Source organism: Leptodactylus fuscus, chromosome 1, assembly GCF_031893055.1.
Source record: "Leptodactylus fuscus isolate aLepFus1 chromosome 1, aLepFus1.hap2, whole genome shotgun sequence".
Classification (NCBI taxonomy): domain Eukaryota; kingdom Metazoa; phylum Chordata; class Amphibia; order Anura; family Leptodactylidae; genus Leptodactylus; species Leptodactylus fuscus.
In genome coordinates this window covers 29,129,564-29,146,064 of record NC_134265.1, presented here as the reverse complement: position 1 = coordinate 29,146,064, position 16,501 = coordinate 29,129,564, and the positions used below count along the sequence as shown (strand labels likewise).

Here is a 16,501-nt window from a genome sequence, read left to right as displayed (position 1 = left end):
AGTAGAAGAAATTGCATGCATACTGTTTCCTTACCTGTCAATGTGAAGGTGTTATAGGGTATATAGGAGCACATAACTATGGTCACATATAAAGAGAGCAACATAAGGGATTCAATGATTATGGAAAAGACTAAAGTGGTTGTCTGGGCAAGTAAAATATTTTTTAAAAAAAATCCTACTCCCCTGTTCCCTGCTCCAGTGTCCTCCTCTTCTTGAAATTCGTCGTCGGTTGCAACGTCCTGGATCCCGTCCGTTGAAGTCGGTAATCGGACTCAGCAGTCACACATGTAGGGGAGTTCCTTTGGAAGACAACAACGCCGACTCTGCGTCCCGTAAGCAGGTAACGGCCTATTTAATTTTTTTTTAAAGTATTGCTAAAATGCCACTGGAACAGGGGGGAACTTGGCCTCTCTGATGCCTAAGGGTAAGTTCAGATGGGGTTTTTTGGAGGCCACCTCAGGTTCTGATCCAAAAACCAAGTAGCCGCGACTGAAAGCCGGTGCACTGCATCGGCATCCAGGTGCGCACTCTGCTCCGGATTAGCCCCAATGAGTGGGCCTAGTCCAGAGGAGGGAGTGTCTTCAGGCCGGGTCGCCTCGAGCATCTCGCTGAGTGGCTCCACTGATTTCAATAGGAGCCATCTTTTTGGTCAGGATTTTGAAGCGGATACGGCCTCAAAATCCTGACCAAAAAACTACTTGTGAACTTACCCTAAGGCGAACTATAGAAAGATGTCCCGCCCCGAAAAAAATTAAATAAAAAAATAAAAAATACCCACCCAGCTATCTTTGTTTGTATGATGGGTCCCCCTAATTAGGAGATACCACCCCATTAGCAAATCAAAAAATCCCCTTATTTGGCCCCCACACAATACATGGCCTCCTTTTTCTGGCCCCCACACCATATACAACTCCCTTTTTCTGGTCCATCAAATGGAATATGACCCCCCCCCCCCTCCCAGTGGCGTAACTAGGAATGGCTGGGCCCCAAAGCAAATATTTGACATGAACCCCCCCCCCCCCCTGCACACAGTATTATCCCCCATAGTGGCCCCTGCACACAGTGTTATGCCCCATAGTAGCCCCTGCACACAGTATTATGTCCCTTAGTGGCCCCTGCACACAGTATTATGCCCCATAGTGGCCCATGCACACAGTATTATGCCCCATAGTGGCCCATGCACACAGTATTATGTCCCATAGTGGCCCCTGCACACAGTATTATGCCCCATAGTGCTCCCTGCACACAGTATTATCCCCCATAGTGGCCCCTGCACACAGTATTATGCCCCATAGTGGCCCCTGCACACACTATTATGCTCCATAGTGGCCCCTGCACACAGTATTATGCCCCATAGTGGCCCCTGCACACAGTATTATGCCCCATAGTGGCCCCTGCACACAGTATTATGCCCCATAGTGGCCCCTGCACACACTATTATGCTCCATAGTGGCCCCTGCACACAGTATTATGCCCCATAGTGGCCCCTGCACACAGTATTATGCCCCATAGTGGCCCCTGCACACAGTATTATGCCCCATAGTGGCCCCTGCACACACTATTATGCTCCATAGTGGCCCCTGCACACACTATTATGCCCCATAGTGGCCCCTGCACACAGTATTATGCCCCATAGTGGCCCCTGCACACAGTATTACGCCCCATAGTGGCCCCTGCACACACTATTATGCTCCATAGTGGCCCCTGCACACAGTATTATGCCCCATAGTGGCCCCTGCACACAGTATTATGCCCCATAGTGGCCCCTGCACACAGTATTATGTCCCATAGTGTCCCCTGCACACAGTATTATGCCCCATAGTGGCCCCTGCACACAGTATTATGCCCCATAGTGGCCCCTGCACACACTATTATGCTCCATAGTGGCCCCTGCACACAGTATTATGCCCCATAGTGGCCCCTGCACACAGTATTATGCCACATAGTGGCCCCTGCACACAGTATTATGCCCCATGGTGGCCCCTGCACACAGACCCCAGAGTATAATGATTGGAGACCCAGGGGAAGATACAAACATAAAAAACACTGTTACTTACCTCTCCAGGGCTTCGGCGCACTTGCCGCTGATTTCAGCCATGTTCAATGATGGACCAGACGTCATGTGAGCCGGGCCTGCGTCACGACACATAATGGCACAGGACCGGCCCACTTGACATCTGGGAAATCACCAAATAGGCCCGAAGCCTTTTGAAGCACAGGAGAGGTAAGTAACAGTGTTTTTTTTACATTCTCTCACCTCTCCTAGCCCTCTGATTGTTATACTAATGATAGCAGTGTCTGTGGGGTTCATGGCCTCACTTACCGATCCCCACTCCTGATCACAGCGGCCTCCGCTTCCCATGAGCAGGAACAGGGATTGGTAAGTAAATAGGACCTGTTAACCTCTGGGGTTACTCCAGCAGTTAACGGCCTATTAAAAAAAAGAAAAGAAAACATCAGGGGCCTCCTGGGGCCCTGTAGCAGATACTACCACTGCTTCCCCAGTAGTTACACCACTGTGACTCCTAATCATTTTTTTCTGCAGTGTTTTTTAGCTGCATTTCGCTTCGTAGGGCCTTAGCCTTAGGGCATATCCACACGTGTATACATGGAGTTACACCATACGACTATAAGGTTCTTTTAAAGCTAACTCAAACTGGCAGAAGTGCAAATACGGGAAGGTAGTATACCTAGAAAGAGCCGCGTGTCTTGTGTATACCGGTCTCCTGTGTACAAGGAGCAGCTGCTTATAATTATCTGTAATTAGTATAATACATGGGGCTGACTAGGCCTAGGAAGTGTTACCATGGGGGCAGTAGTGTAGCACGTATCAGTAGTAGATACTCTACATAGCGTTGCGGTATACAGGTACCTTCCTGAGGAGGACAGCGCTCTAGGCTTATACCGACATCTGGTTTAATGACGTGTGCTGTGTATATTTACCACGAACAACACATGATCCTACTGATGCGATGAATGTGGTTTGTTCTGGATAGATGCGAATATCGTAAATATCGCCTTTTTATTTTTTTTAACATGGGGCTATTCACATGACCACTATTGTGACTGTACCGTCCAAATACGGATCATGCTTTATTTTTGTCTCTATATACCCTGCAATGTATACGGGATCCGCCTCTTGGTCGTAAAACACAGTCTTTTTTAGAAAACAAAAAATGGGACAAATTTATTAAGCCTGGCATTTTGTATGCCAGTCTTAATAAAGGCCCCAGTAGGTGCAGGGCATGGCTAATTTATGAAGGACAGTGGCGTAACGATCGTGGTCGCAGGGAGTGCGACCGATGCCTGGCAAGGGACGGGGCCTGCGGCTAGCTGGAGATGCCCGAGGCTCCGTACAGCTATAAGGCTCAGTTTCAGGTGGAGGCCACCTCAGATTCCGGACCAAAAAAAGGTAGCTGCGACTGGAGGCCGGTGCAGTGCACTGGCACCCAGTTGCGGCACTCCGATCCAGATTAGGCCCAAATGAATGGGCCTAGTCCGGATGGAGTGTCCTGAGGCGGACGTCCGCGGCTGAAGCGGCCGCAGCATCTGGCTGAAGAATGAGCATGTCGCTTCTTTTTTTCCAGGAGCCGGACACAGACTGGCTCCCTTTGATTTCAATGGGAGCCGTTTTTTGGGTCAGGATTTTGAGGTGGATTCTGCCTCAAAATCCTGACCAAAAAACCCTGTCTGAAGTGGTCGGGGAAAGCCTGGTATACATACTAGCCCAGGGGAGGTGACTTAAAATAATAAATAGTTATACTCACCTCTCCTGGGCTCAGCGTCCTCAGTGGTCACATGGGATGCAGCGGCGTAATGACGTCAGTGTGCCTCCATGTAACTGCTGAGGACCAATCACAGGCCTCAGCAGGGATGTCGGGAAGATAGGCGAAGATGCCAGGATGCCCAGGAAAGGTGAGTATTAGTCCAAAAAGAGGACGTCTCCTTTTTTAACACAGGCTCTCAATTCATGGAAAAAATGGGTACATTAAAGATCTATAGGATCGTGTGCTGTCTATGGTGAACACTGAAAATTATAAAAGGACATCGGAATAAATTTAGATAGAATCCAAATTTTTTTCAATTGGATCCATATGGAAAACATCTACAAATGACTGTGTATGAATGGCGAAGATACAGAAATACAGAACCACTATGGCCCTATAGACACATACAGCACATTAGTGTTACTTATAACAAGGATCATGCACGGGGCCATACTATTGTCTGTACACAATTCCTTAAAGTCACACCAGCAGCTTTTCTGTTATGTCTACCTGTCTGTTTTCTTAAAGGTGTTGTTTCAACATGTCCGTCACTTACTCAAGACTCCTTATAATCCACAATAGAAAAAACTAAGAAGCAGTTGCTCAATCTGACCACATATCACATACTAGAGCATTGATATGACGGATTGTCATGTACAGTGATCCGTTAAGGAAGTTTTTTGGGACTAAGATAGTGATGCCGAGCTATAGTAGCTCAAGTCACGTTCACTTGAGTGGGAGCTGAGCGATACCATAGGGCCACCATATAATATACGGAGCTTGCTGGCTCCTTACACTATGTAGTTCCAAGGGCCATGACTGCTGATTTTTTTCAAAGTACTATATTATGCAACTTTAACTCTGTCTACTAAGCTTAATAATAGCCTTGTACTGGTTAATTTATTAGGGGTTTTCATTGCAGCAGTCACCTCCTTTACATCACAAACCCATCAGACTGTATCACACCTCTACAGATAACACCCATAGAGAGACATCATAATGCCCCCTACTGACAACAGATGTTGTGACATTTAAAGCCGGGTTCACACGGGTTTTTTGGGTCGGATTTTGACACGGAAAATGCTTCCCATTGAATTCAATGGGTTCCTTTTAATGTGAGCAGTTTGTTCCCGCTTGCGGAAAAAAGAAGCGACATTCCCTTTCTTACCGCGGATTCCGCAGTGGAATCCGCCGCAGACTCCTTGGCGCGCGCATCCAGTCGCGGCTCAGCCATTTTTTGGACCGGATTCTGAGGCGGCCTTCGCCTCAAATCTGGCCCAAAAACCCTGTGTGAACTCGGCTTTACTACTCTTTGTCTGGAAAACTGTACCATAGACCTCCAGTCTATGTATTAGTTCACACGTAGTTATTTGGTCCAGATTTTGGCGCGGGAAGTCGTGTCAGAAACTGTACCAAAATGCTCCTGCCACGGCTACCGACAGTCGCAGTTTACCGCTCCGGATTAAGCCCAACTGAATGGGCCTAGTCCGGAGGGATTGCCTTGATGCCGGCACCGCAGCGGTTTCCGTGTCGAGATAGGGCAGGTTGCTTCTTTTTTTCCTCGATTCAACGGGAGGCGTTTTTTTTTTACCTGGATTTTGACGCGGATTCCACGTCAAAATCCGGACCAAATAACTACTTGTAGAGCTAGCCCTATTGCTGATCATGACTGTGCTGTAAAGCATATCACTAAATGCTGTAAACTAAACAGAGGAGAAGCTCAGGCAAGATGGCCGCCCCCATAATCACGGACAGAACATAGAATAAAAATCTACAATCAGACAATAAGAACGTATTATAAAAAATTCTAGGTTTAATAAATAAATAAAAAATATGGTGGAACGTTTCTTTTAATATTCAGTTATGGTTCCGAGGAATAGAAAAGTGTCACATCCATACTTGACCAGAACATGAAGCCAGACGGCCTCTATAAACATGACTTGGGGATCTTCCAAAATCTGAAGATAAACTGCTGACATATCAAAGCGAATCCAAAGAAAATAGCCACCGGTGGTACACAGATCAAGGGAAGATTTTACCGTAGCCAAGCAGTGAGGGCCTGACCTTTCTTAATGGTAAAACACACTTTACGAGCTCCTTACATCTCAAGACAATGGAAGATGCATGTGGCCTTCACGTACATAATGGACATCACGGAGAAAGCATTAATGGGTTTCCTTTTCCGCATTTTTTTAGATTCTGAGACTACTTTGAATTTTTTTTTACATTACTTGCCTGGTTTAATGGTCGAAGAGAGAAAAATCTTCTTGTTGTCCTTTATGTTTGCAGTAAGATTGTAAGGAAATGATCCTTACCACACATTCCCTTATGGGGGAACTTGTTGACAGTGGGTCAATTTAAAAGAAATTTCCCCCCAAAAAAAAAATTGCAGCAAATACAAAGAAATAATTGCAGGAATGGATCGCCATTTTTTTTTTTTACTTATTAAAACCAGAGAGTAAAATTTATTGCTATTTTCTGATTTTACATTTTTGAATTCTAGTTTCTGCACATGATTATTAGGCTTAGTGGTCAGAGCTAAAATTGCAGGAAATAGTGCTTAGTCCCAATCTTAGCTTTAAAGGGATCCTATCATTAAAACGCAATTTTTTGTCCCTAACATGTAGGATTAGCCTTAAGAAAGGCTATTCATCTCCTATCTTTAGATGTCTTCTCCAGGCCACCGTTGGGTATAAATCCCGGTTTCCGTCGGTATGCAAATGAGTTCTCTCGCAGCACTGGGGGCGGTCCCCAGCACTCAAACAGCAATGGGGGCGTCCCCAATGCTGCGAGAGAACTCTCCAGTGCTGCCTCCATCTTCTTCAGGAACGGCCTCTCCCTGCGTCTTCTTCTGGTGCTGGCTTCAAACTTCTAGACTCTCGGGCAGCCAACTGCATATGTCTGCCGACCGCAAGAAAATGGCCGCTTACAATACTATGTAAGCGGCCATTTTCTTGTGGCTGGTGGGCATGCGCAGTTGGCTTTGCCCTAGGCTCGAGGCCTGGAACTTTGAAGCCAGAAGGTGTGAAGAAGATGGAGGCGGCGCTGGAGAATTCTCTTGCAGCATTGGTGACGCCCCCAGTGCTGCAAGATAACTCATTTGCATACCGACAAAAACCGGGATTTATACCGAACGGTGGCCTGGAGAAGACATCTAAAGATAGGAGAAGAATAGCCGTTCTTAAGGCTATTCCTACGTGTTAAGGACAAAAAATTGTGTTTTTATGATAGGATCCCTTTAAAATCTACATAGCCGTGCAAAACAAGATTAAATCAGTCAGCCATTTTAGAACCTATAGATGGGTGCTTTAAGTCACCTAGTCACTCACTTTCCTGCACTACCCTGCTTTGTCTTTTCAAGTCTGTCAATATGGTGTAAAGTCTTATTCCAATATCTGATCTATGTACCTATCTCTGTTCAATCTGCTTCTATAAGGAATAAGAGACAAGACACAGTTAAGCTGTCCATACACATTAGAATCAGTATATACTCCCGCCATGTAATGTGTATTGGATTTCTCCTTCTGCTCACCAAAATAAACACATTCAAGCAAGCTGAGAGTGCATGTTTGTGAGGGGTAGTCAGAAATAGCTGTCATGTCGGTTTATATGTATGACCAGCTGTCATCTAACTCTTAGTCCAGGTAGCAGGATTAATTGATTCCAGTGCAGTTGGAATTTTTTCCCCAGCCCCCACTGTTCCCGAGCAATCATTTTTGTTAGTTTCAGTATGGTTACACTCTCTACTGTCAGATGGGTGGTCCTGGACGAGAGGAGATAGAAAGGGACCGCCCACCTGACAGTAGAGACCACAATTGTGCTGAAAACAATAGCAGTGATTACTCAGGAACGGTGGGGGCTAGAGAAAAAAATCCAACTGTGCTGGAATCAGTGGAGAGGAACCTTTTGAAGTATGCAAAGATTTGGAGGTAGTGGAAAGGTCACTTTTTCTAAGCCTCCTAGTAAAGAATTGAGTTTTCAAAGCAGCTTAAAGGGTACTGTCAGGTACTGTCAAGGGTAATTTTTTGGGGGGTGAAAAAAATTATAAAAAATCATACTCGCCTATTCCCTGTGCTCCAGTGTCCTCCCAGCGTTGTCTGGTCCCGCCACTCAGCTATCTTGTTGCCAGAAGTCCTTTCTGGCTGTGACGTCCTATGTCCCTTCCGCTGAGATCACTGATTTTTTGTAGTGGTCACGTCATGTGTGGCGGGGGACTTCTGCCGGAAGAAAACAACAACTCTGCAGGACTGGACTGCGCTGGGAGACACCGGAGCACCAGGGACAGGCTAATTAAAAAAATATATATCCTGGACAACCCCTTTAAGTGTGATTTGTACAAGATCCATATACAGCCTGGTCACCAATATCTCCACTCCATATTGTCCTGAACAAGCCATTTCTATCCACATTTGCTCAGACTTTGGCTGCGTGATGGGTTCCTGCAGGTTTATTTATTCACATTGCTGACACAAGGGATATATTTAGCACCATGTCCTGTGCCTATTGTGTGACTCTTCCCATTCCATGTAGATGGGCAGGGATTGCTCCCCTATTTTATTGTTTCTTTATTTGCTTTGCTTTAATGTCATTGTACTTGTTTGTTACCTCCCCGGGTGTAAAGCGCAGCAGGACATATTGGTGCGATGAATACGGTACTTTTTATTTATTATCTCTCGAGGTGCAGCACTGTATACATCAGACATAGCACCGCACGGACTCCCGTCATGGTATATTACCTTGTATTGAGCAGCGTAATCATATACGTTTTTAGCTTAAATTGATGACTTTCTTTGCGCTTGCCCAGCCCATTATTGCCAGTGAATACTGCAATATACACCCCGTAGTATGAACAGAGTCTTGTAATCACACAAGTGAAGGCTACATCTATATCTGTAGCTATCCTATACGATGCGGTATGGCGTAAGGTCCTCGTGTTGGTTCCCATATCTCTGTGGAATGTGAATGGTTACTGTAAATATAGTCATTCTCATGACCTCTGTTACATAATAACCAAAACGTACAGAGCGGGCCCCTGAAGTTATTCGCAGGAAGCCGGACGTTTATGGAACAGAGAACATCCATTGATTTATCACGAGGCCACATGGACTTGAAGATAAAAATCATTATTGAAAGATCTTAGTCTTACCTGAATCTTATGAGATATATCACAGCTTGTCTTGTGTCCGATTCTTACAATTGTATTCCGTTTAGCTACAGTATATCCGTATCCCGTGCTTCAACAAATTTAGGGAGAACTCTGGTCCGCTTTGAGACCCAAAAGAACGGAAAGCTAACCCACTTATAAGGTGGTTACCTTCGGAAAGACTATAATGGGGTCTGCTCAGTTTTTGACCAAATAACGTGGAGAGAAACCTAGCAGACTGGGCAGGCGCACAGGTCATGGGAAAATGGCCGCTTGAACAATATTGTTAGCGGCCATTTTCCCGTGACCTGTGCGCCTGCGCAGTCTGCTCTGCTCTGCTAGAAGTTATGAGCCTGCGCCGGAAGACATTGAAGATGATGCTGCGGACGAAGAAGGACGCGGCGCTTGGAGAAACTTCTCTGACAGCGGTGGGGACGCCCTCATTGCTGTTTGAGCGCTGGGGTCCGCCCCCATCGCTGTGGGAGAACTCATTTGCATACCAGTAAAAACTGTTATTTCTAAGGAACAGCGCGGCGGAGACCATGTCTAAAGGTAAGAGACGAACAGCCTTTCTAAAGGCTATTCCAACGTCTTATCCACAAAAAAAAAAATGTTTTAATGGTAGAATCCCTTTAAATTGAGATTTCATATTGAGATTTTAAGTGATAACCAACACAAAGTTGCAGATAATTGTGAAGTGGAATTAAAATAATTCACAGCTTTCACAATTTTAATGAAATAAAAATCTAAAAAGTGTGACGTGCAAAAGTCTTCAGCCCCCTGTAATTTGATACCCCTAAATTAAATCCGGTGTGCACTATTGTCTACAGAAGTCACTTAATGAGTTAATAGAGTCCGGCGGTGTGTAATATAGTCCCAGTATATATACACCTGTTCTGTGAAGGCCTCAGTGGTTTGTTAGAGAATACTAGTGAACAAACAGCATCACGAAGACCAAGGAACTCACCAGACAGGTCAGAATGAAATTTGTGGAGAAATTTACAGCAGGGTTAGGTTATAAAAACATATTCCAAGCTTTGAGCATCCCAAGAAGCGCTGATCAAGCCATCATCCAAAAATGGAAAACGTATTCTACAACTGCAAACCTACCAAGACATGGCCGTCCCCTAAGCTAACAGATCGAGCAAGGCGAGCACTGGTCAGGGAAGCGGCCAAGAAGAAAGAAAGAGACCCCTAGAATGCCACCATCTCAACTCTTGCGCCATCTTCTTGACATACTATCTATCACCCGATCGTATTCTCTGCCCTGCTGGCATCAGATCTGGCATAAAAATCTGAAGTAGATTTCAGTTATAAAAAAATATAAATTTTATAGAAAAATCTTAAATAAATTGATGATAAATTTCCCCAAAGTACAAGTTTAAAACTTGGAGGACTGATCACCATCCTTGCACTTACCGTGTTTCATGCAAAAAAGAAAAAGTATGACACACGGATCGCACAGATCCAACACACAAATACACGAGGACGCACATTTTTTTTTTTTTTTTTTAACATGGAAAATAGATGATTTGCATGAACGCCATAACATACGTCTTCCCTTTCCCTTCCATATTCGGGATTCAGCATGTAAACATCCTCGGTTTGGACATGTTGTACCAAGCACACATCTGGCAAACAGATTATTGTAATCTGTCACAAAAAGAACAATCACCTGATTGTAATCTAAGAGGATTTAGCAGATTAAGATGGAGGGTGACAGCCGAAAAGATGGATACACACCCCTAAAGTGTGCGGAACATTGATATATTACCCTGTCAACGAGTGACAGGGATTGCACAAGGGTACTCGTAGTATAAGGAGGGGGGTCATAGTAAAGACTAAAATGGGTCCTCCATCTGGTGCCGGTTACCACTACCACACTGAGACAGGAAGACTTGGTGCTTATGAGAGGAATAGGAGTAGGCCCAGAGAGGTCGGGGGCCCAGACACCATGGGTGTAGTCAAAAGACGTAGCTGTAGATTGGGGAATAAGGTGCCCAGCAGGATTTCCCAAACTCCACAGGCAGGAAGGCCTCGGATCAAGTCAAGCATCAGCTAGTTCAGTCTGTTACATATGGATCCATTATTAATAGTACAAAAGGCCTATGGTGGGGGGTCCCTCATGCAAATTTGCCTTGGAGCCCAGGTGCTTCAGGTTACACCTCTGATGGAGACATCAAGGGTATGACTGACTCCAGACTTTATTTTGAGCCAGCCTTTAACCCTTATACTGTGTTATTTGGAGCGTCCATAGTCGATATATTACCTACACCAGGCACTCGGGTAGGAATGTGTTGATGTTTGGTGAATGTCAATTACTTCTGTCCGGGGTGTATTGTGTGGACACTGGATAGCTCGGGATCAGTTTCAGCCTATGTGTGACTGTGTGTCACTGGGATGAGACATTTTTTAGCAGGTGTAAGAAATATTTTGAGTCCTGTTTATATTAATGGGTGCACAGTGTGTATGCGTATATACTCCTGTGTATTATGATGGTATCAGTGGTGTAACTACCGCCGTAGCAGCAGAGGCAGCTGTCACAGGGCCTGGGACATTAGGGGCCCGGTGACAGCCGCTACCGCTGCTATCATTATACTCGGGGGTCTTTTCGGACCCCCAAGTATAATGATCGGCGGCCTGGGAGAAGTAACAAACATGAAAAACACTGTTACTTACCTCTCTACAATCCCGGGTCATGTGATGTCTGACGTCATTGAAGATGGACTATTTCGGAGGCCGACATCGTAGGAGCCGGGAGATAGGTGAGTAACAGGTTTTTTTAAATGGTTTTCTCCCCCTGGGTCTCCGATTATCATACTCTGGGGTCTGAAAAGACCCCAGAGTGTAATAATTGTTTATGGGTGTTGTGGGGGAGGTAGGCTCAGCGGTAGCAGCAGCGGACCCAGACAGTCAGAGACAGACACCAAAATCAGTTTAAACAGGGTTTTAGCCCTGTGTGTTTATTTTGCAAAAAGGTGTTGGCAAACAAAACAGGCCTTTACTTCAGGCAAAAACAGAAACACAAATACCTGTCCGGCTAGGCGACTAACTATACAGATGCTCTCCGTCTATACGTGTGGCTTGCTTCAACCACATGGACAAAACAAATCAACAAGAAATACAAGCTGTGGAGCACCCACTGGTCTCTCCAGTTTTCAGTTTGGATGGACAGGACCTGGCTCCACCACTCTCCCCCAGGAACTGCCCAGGACAGAAGTCCTGAGAGGCTTTATAGGCCTGTAATTAGGCCTAACTGTTCCCACCTGTACACGCAAGCTCCTTCCTGCAGTAGGATGAGAAGAGGTTAATACTGACAGATGCCTTGCTACAGCTATATGAAGCCCTCACTGACCACACATATGAGAGGACTCTGGGGGAGCTATAGCGTCCTTCCAGAACTTTTCCTGTCACTTTCTTACAGTGTCCACAGTGGGACATAATACTGTGTGCAGGGGCCACTATGGGACATAATACTGTGTGCAGGGGCCACTATGGGGGATAATACTGTGTGCAGGGGCCGCTAAGGGGGATAATACTGTGTGCAGGGGCCACTATGGGGGATAATACTGTGTGCAGGGGCCACTATGGGGATAATACTGTGTGCAGGGGCCACTATGGGACATAATACTGTGTGCAGGGGCCACTAAGGGACATAATACTGTGTGCAGGGGCCACTATGGGACATAATACTGTGTGCAGGGGCCACTATGGGACATAATACTGTGTGCAGGGGCCACTATGGGGGATAATACTGTGTGCAGGGGCCACTATGGGGGATAATACTGTGTGCAGGGGCCGCTAAGGGGGATAATACTGTGTGCAGGGGCCACTATGGGGGATAATACTGTGTGCAGGGGCCACTATGGGGATAATACTGTGTGCAGGGGCCACTATGGGGATAATACTGTGTGCAGGGGCCACTATGGGAGATAATACTGTGTGCAGGGGCCACTGAGGGACATAATACTGTGTGCAGGGGCCACTATGGGGGATAATACTGTGTGCAGGGACCACTATGGGACATAATACTGTGTGCAGGGGCCACTGAGGGACATTATACTGTGTGCAGGGGCCACTATGGGGGATAATACTGTGTGCAGGAGACACTGAGGGACATAATACTGTGTGCAGGAGACACTGAGGGACATAATACTGTGTGCAGGGGTCACTATGGGACATAATACTGTGTGCAGGGGCCACTATGGGACATAATACTGTGTGCAGGGGCCACTGAGGGACATTATACTGTGTGCAGGGGCCACTATGGGGGATAATACTATGTGCAGGAGACACTGAGGGACATAATACTGTGTGCAGGGGCCACTATGGGGGGTAATACTGTGTGCAGGGGCCACTATGGGGGATAATACTGTGTGCAGGGGCCACTATGGGGGATAATACTGTGTGCAGGGGCCACTATGGGGTATAATACTGTGTGCAGGGGCCACTGCAGGACATAATACTGTGTGCACGGGCCACTATGGGGCATAATACTGTGTGCAGGGGCCACTATGGGGGATAATACTGTGTGCAGGGGCCACTATGGGGCATAATACTGTGTGCAGGGGCCACTATGGGGGATAATCAGGGCCGGCGTCAGCGCACGGCATAGTCGGGCAAGTGCCGGGGCCCACAGAGCCTCTGGGGGCCCCCCGGCACTTGCCTGTCACAATTTCAGCTCATCGGCGTCCGTCCGCCGATGAGCTGGAATACATACGCGATGCAGGAGCTGTGAGATCAGCTCCTGCTTTAAAGCTCCGGCCCGGCTTGCGTGTGTAGGCGCGATGACGTCATCGCATCACGCCTACACACGCAAGCCGGGCCGGAGCTAAGCAGGAGCTGATCTCACAGCTCCTGCATCGCGTATGTGATTGGAGGGAGAGAGAGAGGAGCGTCGGGGGAACGAGGGAAGGTGAGTGATAGAAGGTGAGTGTAAGTGTTTGTTTTGTATTACATATTAAGGTGAAACATAATGAAGGGGGCCCATGAAACTGGGGGGCAAATGAAGGGGAGGGGGGGAACGGCATGACACTGGAGAACATGAAGGGGGTGGGGAGAGAACGGCATGAAACTGGGGACAGAGATGGAGGGGGCCCAAAGAAACTGGGGGGCAAATGAAGGGGAGGGGGGAACAGCATGACACTGGGGCAGATGGAGGGGGGGGAGAACAGCATGACACTGGGGCAGATGGAGGGGGTGGGGAGAGAACGGCATGGAACTGGGGACAGAGATGGAGGGGGCCCAATGAAACTGAAGGGGCAAATGAAGGGGAGGGGGGGAACGGCATGACACTGGGGCAGAGACGGGGGACATGAAACTGTGGGCAGATGAAGGGGGAGAACGTGATGAAACTGGGGACAGAGATGGAGGGGGGACATGAAACTGGGGGCAGAGGAAGGGTGTATATGAAACTGGGGGAGAGATGGAGGGGGGGCAAATAATTTACAGGTGACTGTAGGAGGATTATACTGTGTGGGAGCACATAATGAATGCGAATGGGTGGAATCAACATAAAAGTGGGTGGAGCTAAATTTGCAGCGGCGCGCAGAGCACATTTTGCCCCTCTTTCTACTCTTTAAAAGATTGGGAGGTATGGCGGTGACGCCACACTCCTGCATGACGTCACTCGCTTCATCTGCAACGCACAGTGTCTCGACTCCCCCACCTCCTTTACAAGGGGGCCCACTGAGGCTCTGTCGCCCAAGGGCCCATAAAAACCTGGAGCCGGCCCTGGGGATAATACTGTGTGTAGGGCCACTGTGGGTCATAATAGAGCGCGCAGGAAGGCGGTCGGTGGGGGGGGGGGCCCATGTCAAAAGTTCGCTACGGGGCCCCGCCATTCCTAGTTACGCCACTGGATGGTATATTACATTATGTCTTATACAGTCATATCCTATTTATGCCCTATCGCTTATGCTTGTCCTGGGAATCACAAGTATGTGGATTTTTACATTAATTGGAAAACCCTTTTATGACTGGGACCCCTTGTGGTGCAAACAATGTGTATTGGTCGTGGTGGAAATGCCGTGGAAAAAACCACAGCGTTTTACAGTCCCAATAAAGTGGATGGGGTTCTAGTGAATCCCATCTCCACATTGAGGGGAAATACGTGCAGCAGAAATGCTGTGATTGCCAAAACCATTGCAGTTTTGGAAATCTCAGCATGTCAATTATATCTACGGAAACAACGGCAGTTTCCCTATAGGAGTTATGGAAGCAGAAAGTCTGCAGAGGCATTGCCGCTGTGTTTTTTTCCCGCTGCGTTTCACTATGTGGGGCCTTACCCTAAGTTTCAGGATAAAACTGCCCGAAAACCAACAGACCCCATTATAGTTCAAACAAGTAGAGTCCGGCAACACTCCATATAAAATATAACTTTTACTTCTTCATAGTAAAATTCAGTGACAAATCACATACACAAGACAAAACAAAAAATCCCCTAAAAAACGCTGCAGACGCGTTTCGAGATGTTACATCTCTTCATCAGAGCAGAGCAGAAAGTGTTGCCAGACTCTACTTGTTTGAACTATTCAATTTTTGCTCCTGGCCCGGAACATACCGTGCACCTCCAACAGATTTATTCCCATGAAAAGGCATTCAAAAGGGTGAGTCACAAAGTTACTATACGTTATATAGACCCCATTATAGTCTGTGGTGCCCACGTGTGCCTGTGGGAAACCATTTTTTATGCGGATGTGCCCTTTGTCTTTTGGGTCTCCATGCAGAATGAAGGAGACCTGAACACTAGCGTCAGGCTAAGGCCCCATATTGCGGAACGCATCTAAAAAGATGCTGCAGAGAAAAACACAGAGAAAACGCATCACATTTTTTTCTGTAGCATTCTTCATTGTGTTTTATGCTGCCTTTTTCCTTGCGGTTTTCCTTCCCCTTTTAAATCAGATGGGACAGATGAAGGTGGACATTAAACTTGGGGGGAGATAAAGGGTTGACATTAAACTGGGGGAGATGAAGAGGAACATTAAGGTTGACTTAAATGGGAGGCTTTTTTTTCAGTGCTGAATCGGACGTGGATTCCACAACAAATTCAGCACCATTTTCCTCCATGTGAATGGACCCTAAGGAGTCTTTATGCAGCTGCTGAGCGGTACAGATATGTATTTCAGCTCCGCTGAGCAGGACTAGTTAGATAGAGAAAGCCTTGGCCATAGCTGCAAGATAAGGTGGCAAGATGGCTGTCAGACTAAAGAAAGGTGTGTGGAGGGAAAGTACTAGTTCATGGTATTTGAGATTAGACCCTGCTTCCCTACTGGGCACACAGGGCCATCCTGGGAATAAGTGAAGCAAAATAAATGCAGCCCACTTACAGTATCCAATGGAAATCCAGCAGCGGAGCCTTGAAACACCGTAAACATGGCAGCAGATGCACGAATAATACACCCCTCGGCTTGGGGCACAGCAACATGGACATTTTTTTTCCATCCTGGGAATAGTTAATACAGGTAGAGAGAGTGAAGTTGAAGTTAAGCTGAGCTCACATGGAGTTTTTTGGTCCGGATTTTGACGCCTCAGAATCTGGCTCCCAAAAACGCTTCCCATTGACTTCAATGGGAGCCATTGACTTCTATTT

The 16,501-nt window shown here is 46.7% G+C and overlaps 1 long non-coding RNA gene across 1 annotated transcript in view; it reads left to right on the top strand.

The window, feature by feature from the left end:
- The window catches only part of LOC142198279 (uncharacterized), a 57,400-nt gene that overhangs the window by 2,587 nt on the left and 38,312 nt on the right, over positions 1-16,501 (top strand). Inside the window, exon 2 of the long non-coding RNA XR_012715348.1 lies at positions 200-340. This is a non-coding gene — a long non-coding RNA (uncharacterized LOC142198279). The remainder of the gene's footprint in view (positions 1-199; positions 341-16,501) is intronic.